Raw genomic sequence first — 19,209 nt, 5'->3', positions numbered from 1 at the left:
TGGAAAACGTCACACGGTGCTTTGAAGCTCTCAGTGCCTAGCAGTGTTTCTGGTACTGTAATCCACTTTGCAGAAGGCAGACATACTGGTGAAGTTGGTCCTGAATGCAAATCTGAGTATGCATCTCCATGTGGACTTAAAAAGATATGTTACACTAAACAAAACCTAATTCCATTACATTGCCCAGGCACTTCTGTGCTCTGGACAGGAGTCATTCAGGAGCTACCTCTGGCCTTCCGTCATTTTTGCAAATACCACCAAAGTCAAAAATTTATTTTCAGAGACATGAAATTGTAGAAGTGTTACTTGAAATACTGACATCAACACCAAAGTCAGTGTGGCTTTTCCTTTCTTTCTTCTCAGAAGGGAAGGCTGAAAAAGTCAGCTAACATTAGAGTCTGATCTGACTAATCTCAGTAAGAATAACGTTTGAACAAATTCAATTGAGAATTTGAATGTGAATGTCATGAAATTTGAAATTATTACACCTACCTATAGGAACAAAAGATCATAGGATAATTCCAGCTGGAAGGCTGCTCAGCAGTCTCCAGTCCTACTGCTTGCTCTCAGGAGCAGCTCTGAGGTCTGTCCTCGTTGCTCAGGGCTTTTATCTTGGGTTTTGAAACTTCCACAGAAGGAGAATGCATCACCTCTCTGGGCAGGCTGTCCCACTATGCCCTGTCCTCAGGGAAAAAATAATGTCCTTACATCCTGTCACAACTGTTTTTGTTCCAGTTACGTCTTGTCCTCTCATGGTACATCAGCATCAAGAGCCCAAAGCTGTCTCCTCAACAGCCTCCTCACAGCTCCTGAGGCATTGCTGTAAGGTGCCCTTCAAAATATCCCTTCTCCTGGCTGAACAATTCCTACCCCTTCAAGCACACCCCACAGTTCAGCTCTACAGCTTCCTTCCCCACAGTCCCTCCCACCCCTTCAATATCTTGGTGTCTCTCTTCTGAGCCTATTCTAGTTAGCTGAAGTCTTTCTTGCACTGGGGCCCTGAATACCACCATATTCAGGAGCAGCTCTTGATTCCAGGACACACTCTTGCTGTGTCCTGTCTCTGGAAACTTACCTGGGAAACACTAGCTTTAATTTTTCACAGCCTGGGAACTAAAACCACTGCCATGATCATGTGCTGGTCTGAACATCACATGGTCTGGAATCTCATGCAGACAGCATACAAAGTTCTGTATAGCTGTAGATTTAGTGTCTAAATACCAACATGTACTCTAGCATTTTTATTCCCAGAAATTGTGCAACTGCCAAGTAAATTGTCTTGGCTAGAGTACAGTGCCAGTAACACCAAGGTTGTCCCTGTAGGGACCATTCACTTAAGAGCTGGACTGGATGATCCTAGTGGGTCCCTTCGAACTCAGAATATTCTGTTATTCTGTTTCAGAAGTACCAGGATAATTAAGTCAATTAAGTTATCAATTAAGTATGTAACACAGTATATCTATGGAGTGTTACATTCAAAATATTTTTATGAAGATTGATAGACAGTTTATGCCTGCCTTGGGCCCTCAACTTCCTGTGGGCAGGTCTACAAGGCAATCCAGAATGTCCACTTCCTTGCAGACAGGATTGCTTGAGTTACCATTAGCTTGCCCAGGTCAGATTCTGGTAAGGAAAGAGATACTTGAGTATATATTGAGTTACAGATATATCTGCCATATCGAGATCCAGTACACTGATCACTAAAGCTATAAGATTAAAATGTGTCTACATGTGCTGTACTATGCAGTAAGGATGTCCAGTTTTAAATCCCTGCATGACATTAGTGTGAGAATGGCATGTGCCTTCATTAACTAATTTATTTTGCTTGTCAGTATCCCCCAGGAACTGTTTAATCAAAGACAGATCTCTGAGAAGCCTTTCTCTTTGGTCTACAATACCCTGGGGGCAGCAGGATGTTCAGGCTTGTATTTTTATTCAACATTCTGAGCAACAGTGGCGCAATCTCATCAGAGCACCATTGTTTTTTTAGGAATCCCTGACTCCAAATATTATTTCAATACTGCATATAGTACAATACTGTACACTACAGTACTATGTAATGTGTAGTACTAACATCCTGCTGGTCTGTGAGCTTGTCTCTGCCATGTTCTGTGACACAGCAAAGAACCACCTCTCCCTGTCTTCTTCCATTTTTTGGGCTGTAGTTGAAAAGAAGGAGGCAAAGAGGTGTAAAGAAGAGGTGCCTTCCCAACCACAGCAGGAGTACATGCCAAGAGAACAGCTGCTGTTTTATACTTATTCTTCCTTAGAGAATCTGGTCCAGGAAGAGAATGAAATACTTTAGTAATCTGTAGTATACCAAAAGTCCTTATTTTACCATCTATCATCTTGCTGGTGGTGACTAAAGGCAGGCATTTAGGAACAACTTTAAGAAAAAGAGAATTATTTGAAAAATTCCAGTATTATTCCTGACCAGCAAAAAAAAAAAACAACAAAAAAACCAAAAAAAAAAACAAACACCAAACCAAAAAAAGCCAAACCAAACCAAACAAAAAAAAAAACCACCAAAAAAACCCAAAAACAACAAAACCCAAACAACCAAAAAAAGCAACTTCAGGAGTTTTCTGAAAAGGACAACACATCTGAACAAACAAGTTTAATAATCACTCATAGACAATCCTTCATTTGGTTAAAGCCTTTTAAAACATGTTTATTCTTTTGTTTTCCAAAGCATCCCTTGAAAATGAGCTCCACAATTTAATTATGTTTCTTTGATTTAGCTGCCTGTTCCCAGCTGTCCTTCTCCTCTACAGTTATCCAGAATTTCCTGCTGACATTAGCTGTGCAGCTGATGTTCACAGAGGAGTAGAAGGCATTTGTAGTGATCATTAAACTGAACATTGGAAGTTATTGCCTTTTATCAATAACGGGGGAAATTGATAAAAATTGACAAACCCCAAGAAATATTATTTCTGCTTATCTTAGTCTACTGAAAGCATAGAATGTTTAAATAAAGATTGTGAAAACCATTGCAGGTGATGGAGACTCTTTTCAGTTCAGCATGTATTGTTTAACTAATGCTATCAAGCAGTGCAGCCTGGAGACCTAACTTGGACAGATAACTGCATTTTTTATGCTAAGCTTGAAATAGGTCCTACAGAATCAAAAGTTCAATTTCTGATAGTGCCAGTTAAACCTAGCAATTTAACTGAGGCAGAAAAAAAATGGAGTAGCATGTAGTTTGCTGTATTATAGGTCTTTCAGTAAGACCTCTATGATTTTTTATTTTATGTGGTCATAAAAAGGATCCCATAACTGTTTTTTGTAGCTGACAGAATTTATTCTGCTCTCCTTGGAATAATTTTCTCTCCTTTGAACATTATGCAAGATAGTTCATACAGCTCAGCTGCTGCCTTCTAATTCCAGAAGGGGATATACTTCTTCAGTTCCATATGTTTACAGCACATAAAAGCTTTTCAAACACTTTTGACACAAAAATATTTTAAATAGAATATTTAGTATTGTATTTATAATATATTAGTGTACTTCTAAATGCTTTCAAAACACCAGTGGTTCAGGATGCTGGATGATACTGTCATTTTATCAAAAGTTATTATCTCAAAACCACATTCTGAACTGAAATGCTATCATATGATGACTAAATCTGGTAAGTTAAATAAATGAATAGGTGTTTAGCTGGGTGTAACTACAGCTCCCTCATCTTGGATACCATCTCCAAGAGAACTTTAAGACAACTGAGGTCTATGATATCTTCTTCAGAGCATCGCTTGCAGAGAAAAGAGCAGGAGTGCATCATTGCTACCTCGTGTAATAGTAATGTTGTTCTGTACTGTTTCTTGGCCTCCACTGTGTTCTTTAGAATGTGATGAGCAGTTAACGCTAAAGAAGAATATACAAATGTCCTCAATTCTGCTGAGTTTTATTCTTACATTCAAAGAATTATTTAATGCCCTGTAGCTTCAAGTGCTGTAGCTTTGAGTCACTTGATGTCGCTTACCACAAACAGTTTGAGCAGAGGAATCATCTCAAATAAACTATTCATTTAAAAAAAAATTGTTTTCATTAAAAGACTTTCAGTTCTGTTTTTTCCTTATGAAAAAATGTTAAGGCAAATAGATTTTACCAACATCTGCTAAACAGTAAGACATCATAATATTCACATTGCCAAATTACATAAAGCACATATGTCAGCACATACATACAAAAAACTTAGATAGGCTAAGACAGAAATACTCTTTATCAAACATGAGCCTCCTAACTTTTCTGTATGTAGTGATTTATATATAGTATTGATTTTATTCTGAGTGAAATATCCTTATCTATTCCTAAGACAAATGTCATTCATCTAGTGAATATCTCATGGCAGAAAGAAAAATTTTGTTTTCTGCCTAGATGCAGTGATATACTTGTGTAAACAACAGTGTGAGTTTACAAAGAATACAAATGAAAAATAGCCAGAAATTGACAGCTTGAGCACCAGTAAGTATTAACACTCTCCTTGCTAATTGCTGCCATTGCAAATTAATGGAAGCCTTTTAAGTCTCCTGACAGTGGTTATGTAACATTCCGTGGTTAAGGGAACTCAAGTCAGTACATAACAGATGCCATCATTAATATGCAACTACATATGCTTCCAGTGAACAAGCTTTTGTGAGAATTTTTTTCTTTTCACCCTCGTTTTCTTTGCCATTTGAAAATAATTATGTAAAATCCTTAGCTTCTGCTTTTCCATCCAGGCACTTTAAAGTTAACTGTTTTGACTTTTGACCCTTTGTCTTTTTCCATGAGAGAGCATATTTTAACAGTATTGTAAAAATATGCTAAGTGTCTTTTCATAGTACAATCAGGACTATTTATAGCTTAACAGCTTCTATGTTTTTTACTGGTATTTTTTCCCTCCCCATTTCCTAGAAAACTTTGAAAACAGGCTAAAACTGTGGGAAACCAAGTGATCTATTACTCCAGCTTCACTTCAGACTCTTTTTCAAATATTAAAACCTATCCTGATTTTCTGGGTTCTTCATAGAATTTTCTGTTTCATCATAGAATTACTTTGTCTGCTTCCAAATCTTTATGGGTTTCCTTTTAAATAAAAGCAACTGTTCATCTATGGTGCTTCCTGACTATGCAGATAAAGTCACCCAAAGAAATACATCTGTCCTCACTTTCTCTCCAGTGTTAATAATTAAGCATGAGATTGGAAGCAGGGACCAAGCAAAAAAAAAACCAAAACAACAAAACACATTAGTATAAAACCTTATATGAATAAGAGATTATTGTTACAGGCTTTCTTCATTTCTTCCTTTCTTTACATGCCTTTTTTCATGTCCCCTCTCTTCATCTCTCCATCTCTTCTTTCTCTCTGGATGGGGACATCTTCAACATTGGTTTGTGATGGATGCCTTTCAGTCCTCTCCCTGAGCTCTTTTCTCTCACTAACCAGGACAGCAGGACTTTAAAACAAGGCAGAGTCTAAAAGTACCGTCATGACAAAGATACACACACCCTCTTTTTCTCTCACAGATCACAGCTTGGTCTCTTCTGTCCCTTTGCATATCTCAACAGTCTCCAACAGGGAATTGATGTCACTTCTCCTGGTGAAAAAAAGTTGATGTACATCTGCCTTAGGGACTTGGGACTTATGCCTGAGTCACTGATGGGAATGTGACTGAACATCAGTGAATTGGAGGGGACATCTCCAGAAAGACAACTGCACATGAAAAGCTTCCACCTTGCACATAGTCACAGTCATAGGTTCAGATTCTCTCAGGTCACCAGAGATGTTCTGGTCTTTTTATCTCTCCTGGCTAGTTTGATAGAGCCTCCATGAGTGTCAGCTTGGGAAGCAGATTGGCTTGGTGAGAGCCACATTACAGAAATATGTCAGCCACTACTTTTTTTCACTAAGAGAATCAAATGATTGTTAAGTGATAAAATACACCATTGAGACAGAACCCAGCCTGTCCTGCTGTTTGTGATGGTTTTGTTCCAGGTGTGCAGGGCTTCTGTTTCTTTGCAATACTCCACACAACCCTTGTTAGCTCAACTCTTCCTTGTACCAAATTTACCTGTCCTGTTACTTCAGTGTCATTTACAAACCTGGTGAATGTGAGTTCAATCCCATCAATTGAAATAATTTACAGGGACACTGAACAGCATCTGACCCAGGATAAACTTCTGGAAGTCTCTAAATCTGATTTTTGCTAGTAGGACTTTGAAACACTCACCCTTCGAGCTTGGTAGTTTAGATAATTTTCTACCCAAATAATAGTCCCTCTGTTTATTAGACAGCTTGACAACTTGTTTATAGCAATATTGTGGGAGACCAGGTCAAAAACCTTGACAAAATCAAAGCAGATGACATCCACAGCTCTATCCTCATTCACACAGCAAATTGTCTCGTTGCAGAAGGCAATCAGGTTAGTCGAGTATGATTTACTCTTAGTTATTCTGTATTAGCCTCTTCAAGTCTTCCTTCTTATTCTTCATGGTCCTGAGATGTCCTTCCCTGAGGACTTTAGTTTTCCTGGGAACTGAAGTAAAGGTGATTGTCTGCAGTTTCTCTGACCTTTATTTTTTTCTCAATATTTGTAATTGGGCAAAATATTTGCCCTTTTCTCTTACTTGGGTTCTCCTGATGCCATGGCTTTTCAAAAATGATTGATAGGAATTATTTGGTTATCATGTCAGCCAGCATTCTCAGCAGCCTTGGAGACAGCTTTCCTGGTCCCATGAATTTGTCTATATGTACTTTGTATCAGTGATTCCTGACTCAAACTCTTCTCTATCATTAATAGTTCACCATTTCCCTTATTTCTGCTCCTTGGAGTTATAGACGTGGCACTGAGGACTGAGGTGAATGAGGCAACTATTTGGGTCCTTGCATTTGTGTCTGAAGTGCCAGTTCTAATTGACATAATCCCTTTGTCTTCCTTGCATTTTAACTTTTTACTAGCATTTACAGATTGCATTCGTGTTATTCTTTATATCTCTTACCATTTTGAGTTGCAACAGAGCTTCTCTCCTCCCTGCACTGTTGCATGCCCACCTGATAGTTCTATGCTGTCATTTTGAAGACTCTGCATTTTACCATCTGTCTGTCTTTTCTGTTTCTGAAAATATGTCCAAACCCATTTGTCCTGCGTGATAGTCTCCTTCTTAGTGATCTCTATGCATCTATTTTCTAAGGATGCAGAGATCTGCTCTTCTCAAAGGCCTTATTCGGTCCTTGACTTCCTCACCCTCAGGGTCTTAAACTACACAAACTTTTGATGACCACATTGCCAAAGCTGTAATTTATATGCAAGTGTCTAAACAAATATTTTGTTGCTTGTGCACAGCTGTTCCAGTAGAGCACCACTCCTACCTAATAAGTACTTGCTGGGATTGGTTTTGGAAATTGATAGCAGTGCATTCCAGAAATCTCTATTGCTTTTATAGTGCTGTGTTGCTTTCTAGCAGATATCATGTTGAAGTCACTGTGAGAACCAGAGCCAGCAGGTAAGACTGTTATGTATTTATTAAATGTCCAGGTAGCAAATTATTCTACTAACTCAGACCTGTGACTTCAAGATCCCCGTTTATGAAGCTGAATATTATGAAATCATATCTTATGCTCCTGTCTACAACTGATACATCAAAACAGTCCTTCTCACTTCTGTGTAGCTATCTTGGCTTCCTAAAGGAGTGAGAAGATGGAAAAGATAAAAGACCAAGACTAACATTTGAGCAACAAGAGGCATAGAATGTTCTTGATGGTCAGTAGTTTTCTACTTTCTCACCTCCATTTGTCCACCTCCTTTTCCTGTGCACGTGTAGCAGACCCTGAGCACACACACAGATGCCACACAGTCACCTTCTAACACTGCAACAACAAGTGAGCACAGCACGAGTTTCACATCACTGGATTTCCAGCAGCAAAGCTTTATTTGTTCTAACTTTGAAGGTACCTGTGTAGCAAAAAGTCTATACTTTATTCATAACACTCATCTGCATGGCAGTGGCAGAGATTTCTTTATCATACCTCAATATGTGTGGGTAATTTCTTTTGCTTTATGTGTGTATTTAAGTATTAAGTGTTATTAGTATCTTGAAATACTACATGCTTATTTGGCTTATCCCAAAATATGTACATTTTAGAGATTTTCCCGCTTTACATGAAATTGTGATTTTTTAAAAATTATTTCAGTATTATTCTACAAACAAACATTTAAGTGTTTCTGTATTTTGTAAGAAGCCCATGTCTTATGTCTTTCTGAATGGAGCAATAATTTTTGGAAAGAGCTAGGTGTCATGTAGGTAGTCAATTTGAATCTTTGTCTACACAACCTTTTAAACCCAATTGCAACAGTCTTGTTATGTTTGTCTTTTTTTCACTTTGGAACAGATTGCCAATCATAATATATATCTGTACAAGTGAGAAATTATCCATAGAAGGCAAGCTGATAGCAGTGAATATGTCTCTCTTGTGACCTAAATCTAGTCATAACTCGCCTCCAGCTTGAAAAGCTTAAGCTTTAACCCAGTGTGCCATGCAACCATTCTCTACCTCTGGCAAGCTAGTGAATGATTCAGTGGTTTTCACGGCTTCAGTTCAACATTCTATCTCTGCAGCAGAGTAGTTTTAAAATATTGCAAGTGGAACATGCTTACAAAAGCTATTGGTCATTAGTGCAATGTATTTGTGATATTTTCTCAATAATGGCTTTCCCCCCATAATCTCTTAATATTTAATTACCAATTATTCTGATTATTTATTCTAGTTACCAATTATTCTGCAGTATTAGTAAAATGTTCTATAGGAACTAAGAGATGACTTCACCTTATTCCAGTATGATTTTGACCTCCACAGAGAAAATACATAAGGACTCTTCAAGCACTAACTACCTATGAATAAATTATTTCCCATAACAAAATGAAGAGAGAAAATATAATTCTGATATTAAAATTAATCTGTTCCATATAACTCTGATTTAATTTTTTCTGTATGTGATACTATGGAAATACTGGGATCACTTCATTAGCTCTGCAGCACAGAAAATAATTTACATATTCTATCCATCCAACCAGACACACCAACAGAAATATTCTTGTCACTTCAAATAAATACATGGCATGAAAAAAAAATCTGATGTCGAAAAGAAAGAACATTTCAAACCTATTCTATATGTTATAGTCAGTGCTTTCCTAAAATTAGAGCTATTTTCTGTTCATAAGGCTCATAGACCTGGGATTCTTCCCTGCTGTATTATCCTGGGCCTGCTCATTGCTGACTTAAAAAGGAAGCAAGTAATGTGAAATACTTATGCTGAATGTTATTTAAAAGTAGCCGACACTGCACATGAGGCCATGAAGTTTACTTCTTTCATTTAGTTCAAACTCAATTATGCAGATATAAAGAAAGTGCTTAAGGCTGTTACCTGTTTTACTCTCATTGATTTTCAAAGGAGAGAGGGGTCCTAAATTAATTAGAATGGAACTCTTGTTTATAATATTCTGTGATTATATAGCCCAGAAAATTGGGGCACATTTTTTTCCCATAAAAAATAGTTGTGCAGCACATCTGTTGAAGATTTTTTTCCTATGAAAAACAAAGGAGTAAATGTGTCAAAATTCTGCATTAATTCCCAAAACAATATGAAGTTCCCCCTAGGGACAAAATTCTACTGTTCATTCCTAAGTTATAGAAAATGCATCTATTTTTGCTGGCCACATGCCTCACTCTGAGTTTGTGTCACTTTAGATATAAGATTATTGCCCCACTTTTTTTCTTTCAGATCAATAAATAGAGGCCAATGTTTATCTTGGTGTCTACCATCACAGGTTTATAAAACCACCCCTAAAAGTTTGTTTTTCTAGTTTCTCAATGTCATAAATCCACCATGTCAGCCTAAGCTTCAAGGTATAGTCTAATTTGAAGAAAATTAACCTAATTTGAGGAAAATTAAAATTAACATTTCAAAATGAATATTAGCCAGCTTAAATGGCAAGAATAGATCAATGTCTCTAACAATTTACAGATACTTAGGAAATTATTTTTTAAAAGTATCATCCCAAACTATTGAATAGCTTCTTTAGTGTCACATGATGTGGAATATATTGGTCCTAGCTCATCCTGAAATTCTACTTGATTCTGAGATGCCAGTGATCTGATAGCCACCACCCATATTACTACTGACTTTCACTCTTTGCTAGGAGTACTCTTCACTTTAGACAAGATGAGAGAATTGATACCCCAGAGTACTCATATTCTAATTAGTAGGAAAAGGAAATAAATGTTTAATGTTTTTTCTATTATTTTTCTAGCCAATTAGCCTTAGAAATTGAATCCTTTTTTTCCTGTAGAATAGCTGTATTTGGATATTTTTGTAATAAACTGGTTGTTTCCTATAATTCTCCAATGAATAAATTGTTACAAATGCTGTTGTCAGGCCATTCACATTTTCTCAGTATGCAGCAGGTTTTACATACACAGAATGTTTAATTAATTTCCTGATTAATGGGCTTCTTTTATTATGCTACTGCCATTTGGCAGCTGTTTTGACAAAACTGCCTTCCTCATTACAGAATTTCTGCTTGTGAAAGGAAGTCAACCATAGCAAATGGGCTTATTGAATTATCCAGCTCACCAATTATATAGTATAAAATTATTCATCCTGATATAATTTGATCAGGAAAAATAATTTATCTTTAGTAACTGTGTTAAATTAGATATTATTCTGCTGGATAGGTGCAATTTTGCAAGTGTCTGTACTTAGGAAACTTTTTTAAAATTTACTTGAACACTAAGTTATTGCCTATTTTCTGATTTCACTTTGTTACCAAAAAGGTTAGTTTCTGACTAATCACTCCATTGAGCCCAATTCAATTAAAGCTTAAAGTGCGACACTTAGCCATTTTAGAGAGAAATGCCAGATTGATACATATCATTGGCAATGCAATTTTGAAGTATCTGATATAAATATATTTCTATCTGTTAATAAATCATTTAATTCAAAATCAGCCTTGAAATTTCAACATTATTTACTTGTGTGCTTTGCATGTATTTTGGTGCTATTCCAGCAACTCTGCAGTTGATATTAGTAATCCAATTTTTACTCCAATTTTATTAAATCTAACACATCAAAAATTAACCTCACTTTCTATACATTTGGATCTTGTAATTAATTTATATAGCCTCTCTTATAAAGAACTGATGCTTGATGCATGTGAAATACAAGGGTGTAGTGTTTCAAAAAAAACCAAAGGTCTAACAGAATATTGTGAACTACAGTGAACAGTTGGTTAAAAATAAATATTTATTATCGCTTAACCAGAAAAGCATCATAATTTATCTTAAACTCCTCAATCACTTTTTCAGTGTAAAGAAACCCAGAAATTCTTGTCGAACAGGAAAGGTATGGTTTATCTGGGGGACACACATCTGATTGTGAATCAGCTCAAGGATTCTCCAGATATTTCACCAGAATCTGCAAATTTGTCAAAGCATAAATGAGTTCTTTATCTCCTCTGTACAGCTGGATAAGCAATGGCATAATGACTCTGTGTGCATGGACATAGGGCTGATGCGTCTTCCTTTAGTCTGATTACAGTTTCACAGCACTTTCAGTTTTGTCTTCTGTGACTTCACAACCCACATTGCTTTTTCATTCTTCTCTGCTTTCATCTAGATGCACTCTCTGCCTCTCCACCAGGATTTATCATGCTATATATAAGAACAAGCACTCTGTTACTTGTCAGACCTTACTGATCATTCTCAATGTCTCATTCAACAGAAGTTGTCAACAGAGAGAAGACTGACAATTATCCCATACCACACCATGAAGTCGTTTACCTGGAAGATAACCCTATTTCCATTTACTCTTGGGTTCATTCCTGTTAGTGTCTGATTAATCAAAAACATGTCAACAAGTGCTGGAAATACCTATGATGGTAGTGCTAGGGTTCTACAGTGGTTATTTTGTGTGTCCGGACATTAGCTGGTGCCAGCATCAGCTGTGTCTTAGATATCCTTGATACACATAAGTGCATAAGTATAGCTGAGTTGCTGGAGCCTACTAGAAATTATATAATTATCACTCTTGATAGCCTGTACTTGTTCCAGGATCAGATTTTCTCTGTATAAGGATGATCAATAATTTCTGCTAATTGAAAGCTACTCCTGCCTTCATGCTGTTGCCTTGACACAGGTGACAGGTGGCTGTTTCTGCACTCTGGTTCCAGTCCTGTGGATCACTCCTTTTTCAAAGCTGTCTGGATTACAAATTTGATGCAAAGTAGGTCAGAATATCCATCATGGCTATCACTAAGGGTAATTGAGTCTTGCAAGGTTTTTCACCATCTGTTCTTCCTCCCACTGCTATCCACAATGATTTGTTGTTTGGGGTTTGTATTTATTTGTTGTTTGTTTGGTTGTTTTTCTGTTTTATTTTTTTTATTTTTCCTACTGACTAGATGCAGACACAGATTATTCTGTTTTACCAGAGACACCTTTGGGTCTCATATTCTCATTCAGTGTCTCCCTGAAGGGCTGAAATTTATTAAGATTGATGAAAGTACCATATTAATCCATAGCCCTGAACATCCTGGTAAGCAGTTTATACAAGCTATCAATATCAGTGCTAGCCATTGCTGTTCTCAGAACTTGAAAGTTTCTTGCAGAAAAACTGTCACAATGCTGTTTCTAGGGATATCAGTGTTTATGTTGTTGTCACTGAACTTTGCTGTGGATCATACAGCCTTTTAGTCCACATTTTCTTGCTGCATTCTCATCCACTGTATTCACATTAGTGTTGCAGGAAAATAACTAAATAACAAGTCGTAAAATGAGCAGCTGTCCATCTCAATATTTATACAAGAAGAGTCCATCCACCTGGGTAGCTCAAAGAGGTGAGAGGAGGGACAGATGAAGGATTTTGTAGGGCCTGGAAACACTGCTGCACTAGTACAAAAAATAGTAAAACTTTTAGGTGGTTGTGATTATTAAGCCATTTATTATCTACATGTGACGTATTATCTATAATGTTTAACTTATTTATAAGAAAGTTTCTATTGTAGGCAAGTCTTACTAACTGGAATATGAAAAACTAATTGCACCTTGGTAGAGTTAGTCCTTTCTCCCTCAACTATTTTTTGTTTTCTGCTCTGTGTGTCTGTGTACACTTACTCGTATGTAGACCCAATATATAAAAGTCAAAGAACAACAAAACAGAAGGTTGGTGCCTGGTGGAAACATATTGACAATGAAGAAGCGAGTATCTGTGACCAACAGCTTTGGATTGTAACAAACCAGTTGCGTTGTGGTCATGATCAGATGCTGCTTTGCTGCCTTGAATCAGGGGACTATGAGTTCAGTGACTGAGCCTGAGAAAACCCATGGATGCCTTCAGCGTCTCTCATAACTGATATTCATTTGGCATTTCCACATGTTTCCTGAAGGCTATTTGCTCTTTTTGCCTTGAACAGGATTTTTAAAATTTTATTTATCAGGATTTGTTAGTCTTGATCCTTGAGAGTGGCATAAGCACTGCGCAAAAAGTCAGTGAGTAGCTACAGACAGCCCTGGACTTACACTGCTGGGGTGGCCTCTGTCTTATTTTTCCATTTCAAAGAACTTCAGTTTAGTTTGTACTGTGCCTGGACCATCATACCATTCATACTTTACTCATGCACCCTTTTCTTCTCATCCTCAGCTGGGATGCTTCTCCTTCTTGCAGAAATCACATGGCACATACAGGACATCCAGACTATTAGGCTCAGCCAGAATGGGTTTAGGAAAGGCAGGTCCTGCTTGACCAATTTAATCTCCATTTTTAACAGGGTGGCCTGCTCTCTGGGGAAGGAAATGCTGTAGATGTTGTCTACTGGGACATTAACAAAGCCTCTAACACTGTTTCCCACAACATTCTCCTGGAGAAACTGACTGCTCATGGCTTGGGTGGGTGTACTCTTTCCTGGGTAATAAACTTGGGTCCAGAGAGTGGTGGTGAATGGTGCTACATCCATCTGGCAGCCAGTCACTTGTGGCATTCCCAGGAACCAGAGTTAGGGCTGGTCCTGTCTAATACCTTTATTGACAACCTGGCTAAGGGGATTGACGGCTTCAGTTTTCAGAGGACACCAAGATGGGCAGGAGTGTTGATCTGATGGACGGCAGGAAGAATCTGCAGAAAGTGGATCAATGGGCTAAGGTCAATGGTGTGAGATTTGATAAGGCTGTGTGCTGGGTCCCGCAATTGTGCCAGAACCATATGCAGTGCTACAGGCTGAGGACAGAGTGGCTGGAGAGCTGCCAGGGCGAAAAGAACCTGGGGATGCTGGTGAATAGCTGGCTGAACATGAGCCAATGTGTGTCCAGGTGGCCAAGGAGGCCATTGGTATCCTGCCCTCAATCAGCAATAGTGTGGCCAGAAGGACCAGGGCAGTGATTCCCCCTAGTGTGTGTATTTAGCACTGGTGAGGCCACAGTTTGAATCCAGCGTCCAGTTTTGGGCCATTCACTACAAGAAAGAAGTTGAGGTGCTGGAAGGTGTCCAGAGATAGGCAGTAAAGTTGGAGAGGGGTCTGGGGCATAAGCTTGTGAAGAGCAGCTGAGGGAGCTGGGGATTTTTACCCTGGGAAAAAGAAGACACCTTACTGCACTCTACAACCAGCTGAAAAGAGGCCGTAGTGAGGTGGGGGTCAGCCTCTTTTCCCAGATAAAAACATACAAGATAAGAGGAAATGGCCTTAAGTTGCTCCAGGGGAGATTTTGATTGAATATTAGGAAAAAAATTCTTCACTGGAAGGGTAGTCAAACACTGGGATAGACTACCCAAGGAAGTGATTGAGTTGTCAGCACTGGAGATACTTAAAAGACCTGTAGACGTGGCATTTTGGGACATGGTTTAATGGCAAACTTGACAGTGTTGGGTTAACAGTTGCTCTTGATAATCTTAAAGGTCTTTTAGAACTGTAACAATTCTATGATTCTGTCAGCAGACTTCAGCTCACAGGCCAGATAATTTTGGATTTCTACCTAATTTTTATTTGAAAATCAAACTATGAACAGCTTTTCTTAATATGCATAAATAGATTTGAGGAGTTTTTCCCAGGTGTATTGCTCGTGTCATATTGTGCAGTGAGGAAGCTGTTTCCATAGGGAGCTCTGGGAAACTTTCTCTCCATCTCTCACTCTCACGAAATACAACAAATTTCTTCATAAGTGATTCCAATGCTGCACCTAGCATTCTTGACTATGACTGTAGGAAAACACTATGTATTACAAGCTTGAGGTATAAACCTTGGTGGTCTTTGTTCAGTATTACCTTCATACTGTGAAGGGAACAGTGAGAAGAATAAGAAAACCTGGTGTAGCTATACTTCTGAGAACCTACACCTGGAAGCCATACAGAGGTGAGCAGCAGCCTTTGTGGGTTCACAGCTTTACAGTATCAAAATGTAAAGCTCTGTAAATCAGAAGAAAAATGGTAGCTACAAAATTTCTATACCTTGTTATATACCCCAGGCTTGACCTCTCTGAATTCACTCCATCATAACTTCCATGATTCAATCTGAGATGGTTCAGATGAGTCCTGCTGGATAAGAGAGAAGGAGATGGTCTGTTGTCACCATATAGAGCTGTTTGAAGAGACCCTCCATGATCTGGCTGCTGCTGCTGCTGCTGTCTGGTACAATATATGACTTTAAGTGGTGCACTTGCTTTCAATCTTCAAGAGCAACAGTTCCAGGTCAAGCTGTACATAACCACATTGTGTCCACCCACACAAAGAGTTTAAGTGGTGATTGAAACAATATCTCATCTCATTTCTGTTTACCAGGTTAAAGGAAGTTTCTCTCTGGAGCCGTCTCTCATCTATTTGCAGCAGGAAATAAATTTCTTTTAAAAAAATGAATCAAAAAGACTCTCAGGGCTGCCAGCACAGGTCAGTGTAAAATGATTCTATAATACTTAGTTATTGAAAAGTTTTTTTTCTGAGCACTTTATCTGAAAAATACTGAAAACCCCTTAAAAATAATACACCTTCTCTAGCTAGTTTGTACAGACCTACTTAACAGAGTGAAATTTTAAAGAACTTTTTTTTTTCCTTCACCAAATGTTTCAGCATTGTATTTAAAAAAATATTTTTATGAAAACTGAGGATTTAAAGTAGTCATTTAAATGATCATTCACACTATAAACTCTTGGATATAAGTACACAAAGCAATGAGATCGGATAGCCATGAATTTTGTTAAGTCAGAATTTCAAACTTCAGATGATGTTACAGGCACAACTTAAACTGCCTAATCCAGAATACCAGAGAGAAGAAAAGTACTTGAATATTTTTTTCCTGTAGATTTTTTCCTGCTCTATGGAATTTCAGCAATTTGGCCCAATTCAACCCTAGCTGTACTAAAGATATTTTTCCATTATTTTTTGGTTATTCCTTAATGTAATTATGAGATTGCAAAGTAAATGAGGAAAATGGTAACTGTATGCCTTTTTTACTTGCTTGAGAGGACCATAAATGCATTTTCTCCTAAAAAGAATAGAATTTCCTATACTTTCTATTAACTTGAAGAAGTTCACAGATTTTGTTTTTTTCTGGATTAAAATATAATAAATACATAAAGGTTGTATGGTTAAAAAACAGTTTCCCAACACATCTATATCTCAACTGATTGCTGTTCTCTTTCCTGTTAGAAAGCTAAAAGGAAAAAGAGAAACTAATGGGATGAAAACCCCAAAAAACCTGACCAATGTGTCAGTTAATTGTCTGTTGTTTTACACAAAAGAAATTGAAGTACCAAATAAATATTTTTATAATGTGTAATATTTTGCTTTTGCTGTGTGCAAAAATAATGACAAAGTTAGACCCTTTACCAGTATACAACTTACAGATATGTTATTTTGAGTTTTTCTTTCAATTAGTAATGGCTTGTCAAAACAACCATGTAAGAAATTTTCCATCTATAACAAAACTTCTCTTTAAGTCCTTCAGAGGTGTTAGCCAGCCCAACTGGCAAAGTTCAGAGTGACAGCAAAATTCCAGAAAAAGCAAAGGTGTTCCTAAGCAATTGATGACTAACTGTAGTGCACATGTATTTATCCTATATATCTGTCACATATTTATGTTGCATCAGTAGGACAGCCCCATGAAAATGACTCCTTATACATTCATCACAGCTTGTGTTCCTTAGTACAGGACTTCATAAGTGCTCAGCAAGGAGAAAAACAACTGACTAACAAAAGAGCTCAGAAAATCAGAAGTTAAACAAAAAGTTATAAATCCGTGTAGTCCAATTTCTTCTGCTGCGTATCTTGCAAAAGGTGCCAAAAGCTACTAGTTCATCCTCTGATGGCATTCACTGTTGGGTCTCTCTCTTGTGTGGGTCAGTGTGTAGTTGGACCAGCTTGCTCAGCGTGAAGTGGCCATTCTGTTTAGACCTAGAGGGTCAGAAAATGGGGATGGTCACTTGGAGAATTGTGTCTTTCTTCAGTGCTGCTCTGTGCAAATAAAGCCACATCAGCCGGCGTCAGCAAGGCAAGAGTGCCTAGAAAATTGATTGAGTGATCTGCCACTAATGAAAGTTCATATAATGAGCTTCCACTTTACAATCTTCCCCACAATCATTTCATGTTTCAAAATCACCCCAATGCTTTCTAGTATTAAAAAACCCAAACAAAACCCAATTCAAATGTTATGAAGGCACACCTAAGAAAAGGACAGTAGAAATCACAGCCCTGTCAGGTGATTAAATAGAAAGGAATTTGCCAGTTGAAACTTCTTAAATGTTTACAGAAAGAAAAACAACAAAATGTTTATCTCCTGTTGTGAAGGAAGAATAAATATGACTGCCTGGCAAAAGATTTACAATAGTACAGCCAGGATGAAAACAATCCCCCCTACTGGCTGGACAATACCCTTACCTACAGATAGGTCCAAAAGTCAAATGGACTGTTCCATCTCACCCCCCAGAATGTATGGTTCATCCCACACCTGTAACCCTCCCCTGAAACCTCAGGTGTCTGTGACCCCATTGGCCCAAGCCTTGTTCCAGCCCACCTTGAAGCCCCCTGATAAGGGGTCTCTGAGGGGCCAGACGTCCTCTTGGAACTTCCCTCCTCTTGGAACTTCCCCGCTCTTCGAACTTCCCCTCTCTTGGAACCCCCACCCCCTTGGAACTTCCACCCTCTCCTGGAGAATCCTCTCTACCCCCTGTCTCTCCCCTCCCCCATTCCCTCAGGCCTTGCCACGTGCTGTGTCTGGCAGCTCCAAGCAAGACCTTTCACCATCCCTAATAAACCTGATATTCTAAGAGCAGCCTTCAGAGATCTCTCGTCTCCATTCATCCAAGCCGTCCTGGAGCTCAGCCTTCCCCGCAATCTCCCACATGTGTCTTCGACTGACTAAAGCAGATTAAACTATACCTTGCTACATCATGATGCAAATTTGCTAATACTGCTTAATTCTTGCAAATAAAACTGTCACTAAAATATCAGGTCACTAATAATGCACTTTATTTTCCAGCAATAAAAGGCAAGGTTGGAAGTGTCATCAACCAAATTAATTTTGTGTCTGTCAGCCACTTAGTCAATTTTGAAATTATAATTTTTAATTTTCCCCACTCATAGCTGAAGAAAATGGACAATGCTGAGTTTCAAAAGCCGAGCTGCTGCTGTGCTGAAGTTGTTTCTTCACATCTGTGTTTTCTTAGTGTGGCTTTCAAGAAGCTCAAGACTGTATTTCAGAGGAATTAAATTTATCTGGATATTCTGTAGTACCAGATTCTTGTAAGGAGCTATAGGAGTCCCATAGAAACAGATTTTTTTCAAATATCCAGTCAGAATGCTGGAATTTGAGTTGAAATTAAAAAAAAAAACAAAAAACAACTAAAAAACCAACTTTATATGTTTAAAAGGATTATACCATGTATATACCTATTTTTAGTTTGTATCTCATGCCATACATAGTTGTGCTTAGCACTAAAAGCTGGGAGAAAGGGGGATATTTAGTGCAATGGCATTTGTCTTCCCAAGCAGCTATTATACCCAATGGGGCCCTGCTGTCCTGGAAAAGTAATGCCTCTCCACGGGAAGTAATGACTTAATCCCTTGTTTTGCTTTGCTTGTGTGCGTGTCTTTTGCTTTCCTTGTTCAACTAGTTTTATCTCAATCAATAAGATTTCTAGCTTTTGTTCTTCTGATTCTTTCCCCCATTCCACCGAGGGAAACTGAGCAAGAGGCT

Source organism: Taeniopygia guttata, chromosome 2, assembly GCF_048771995.1.
Source record: "Taeniopygia guttata chromosome 2, bTaeGut7.mat, whole genome shotgun sequence".
Classification (NCBI taxonomy): Eukaryota; Metazoa; Chordata; class Aves; order Passeriformes; family Estrildidae; genus Taeniopygia; species Taeniopygia guttata.
This window is presented reverse-complemented; position numbering follows the sequence as displayed.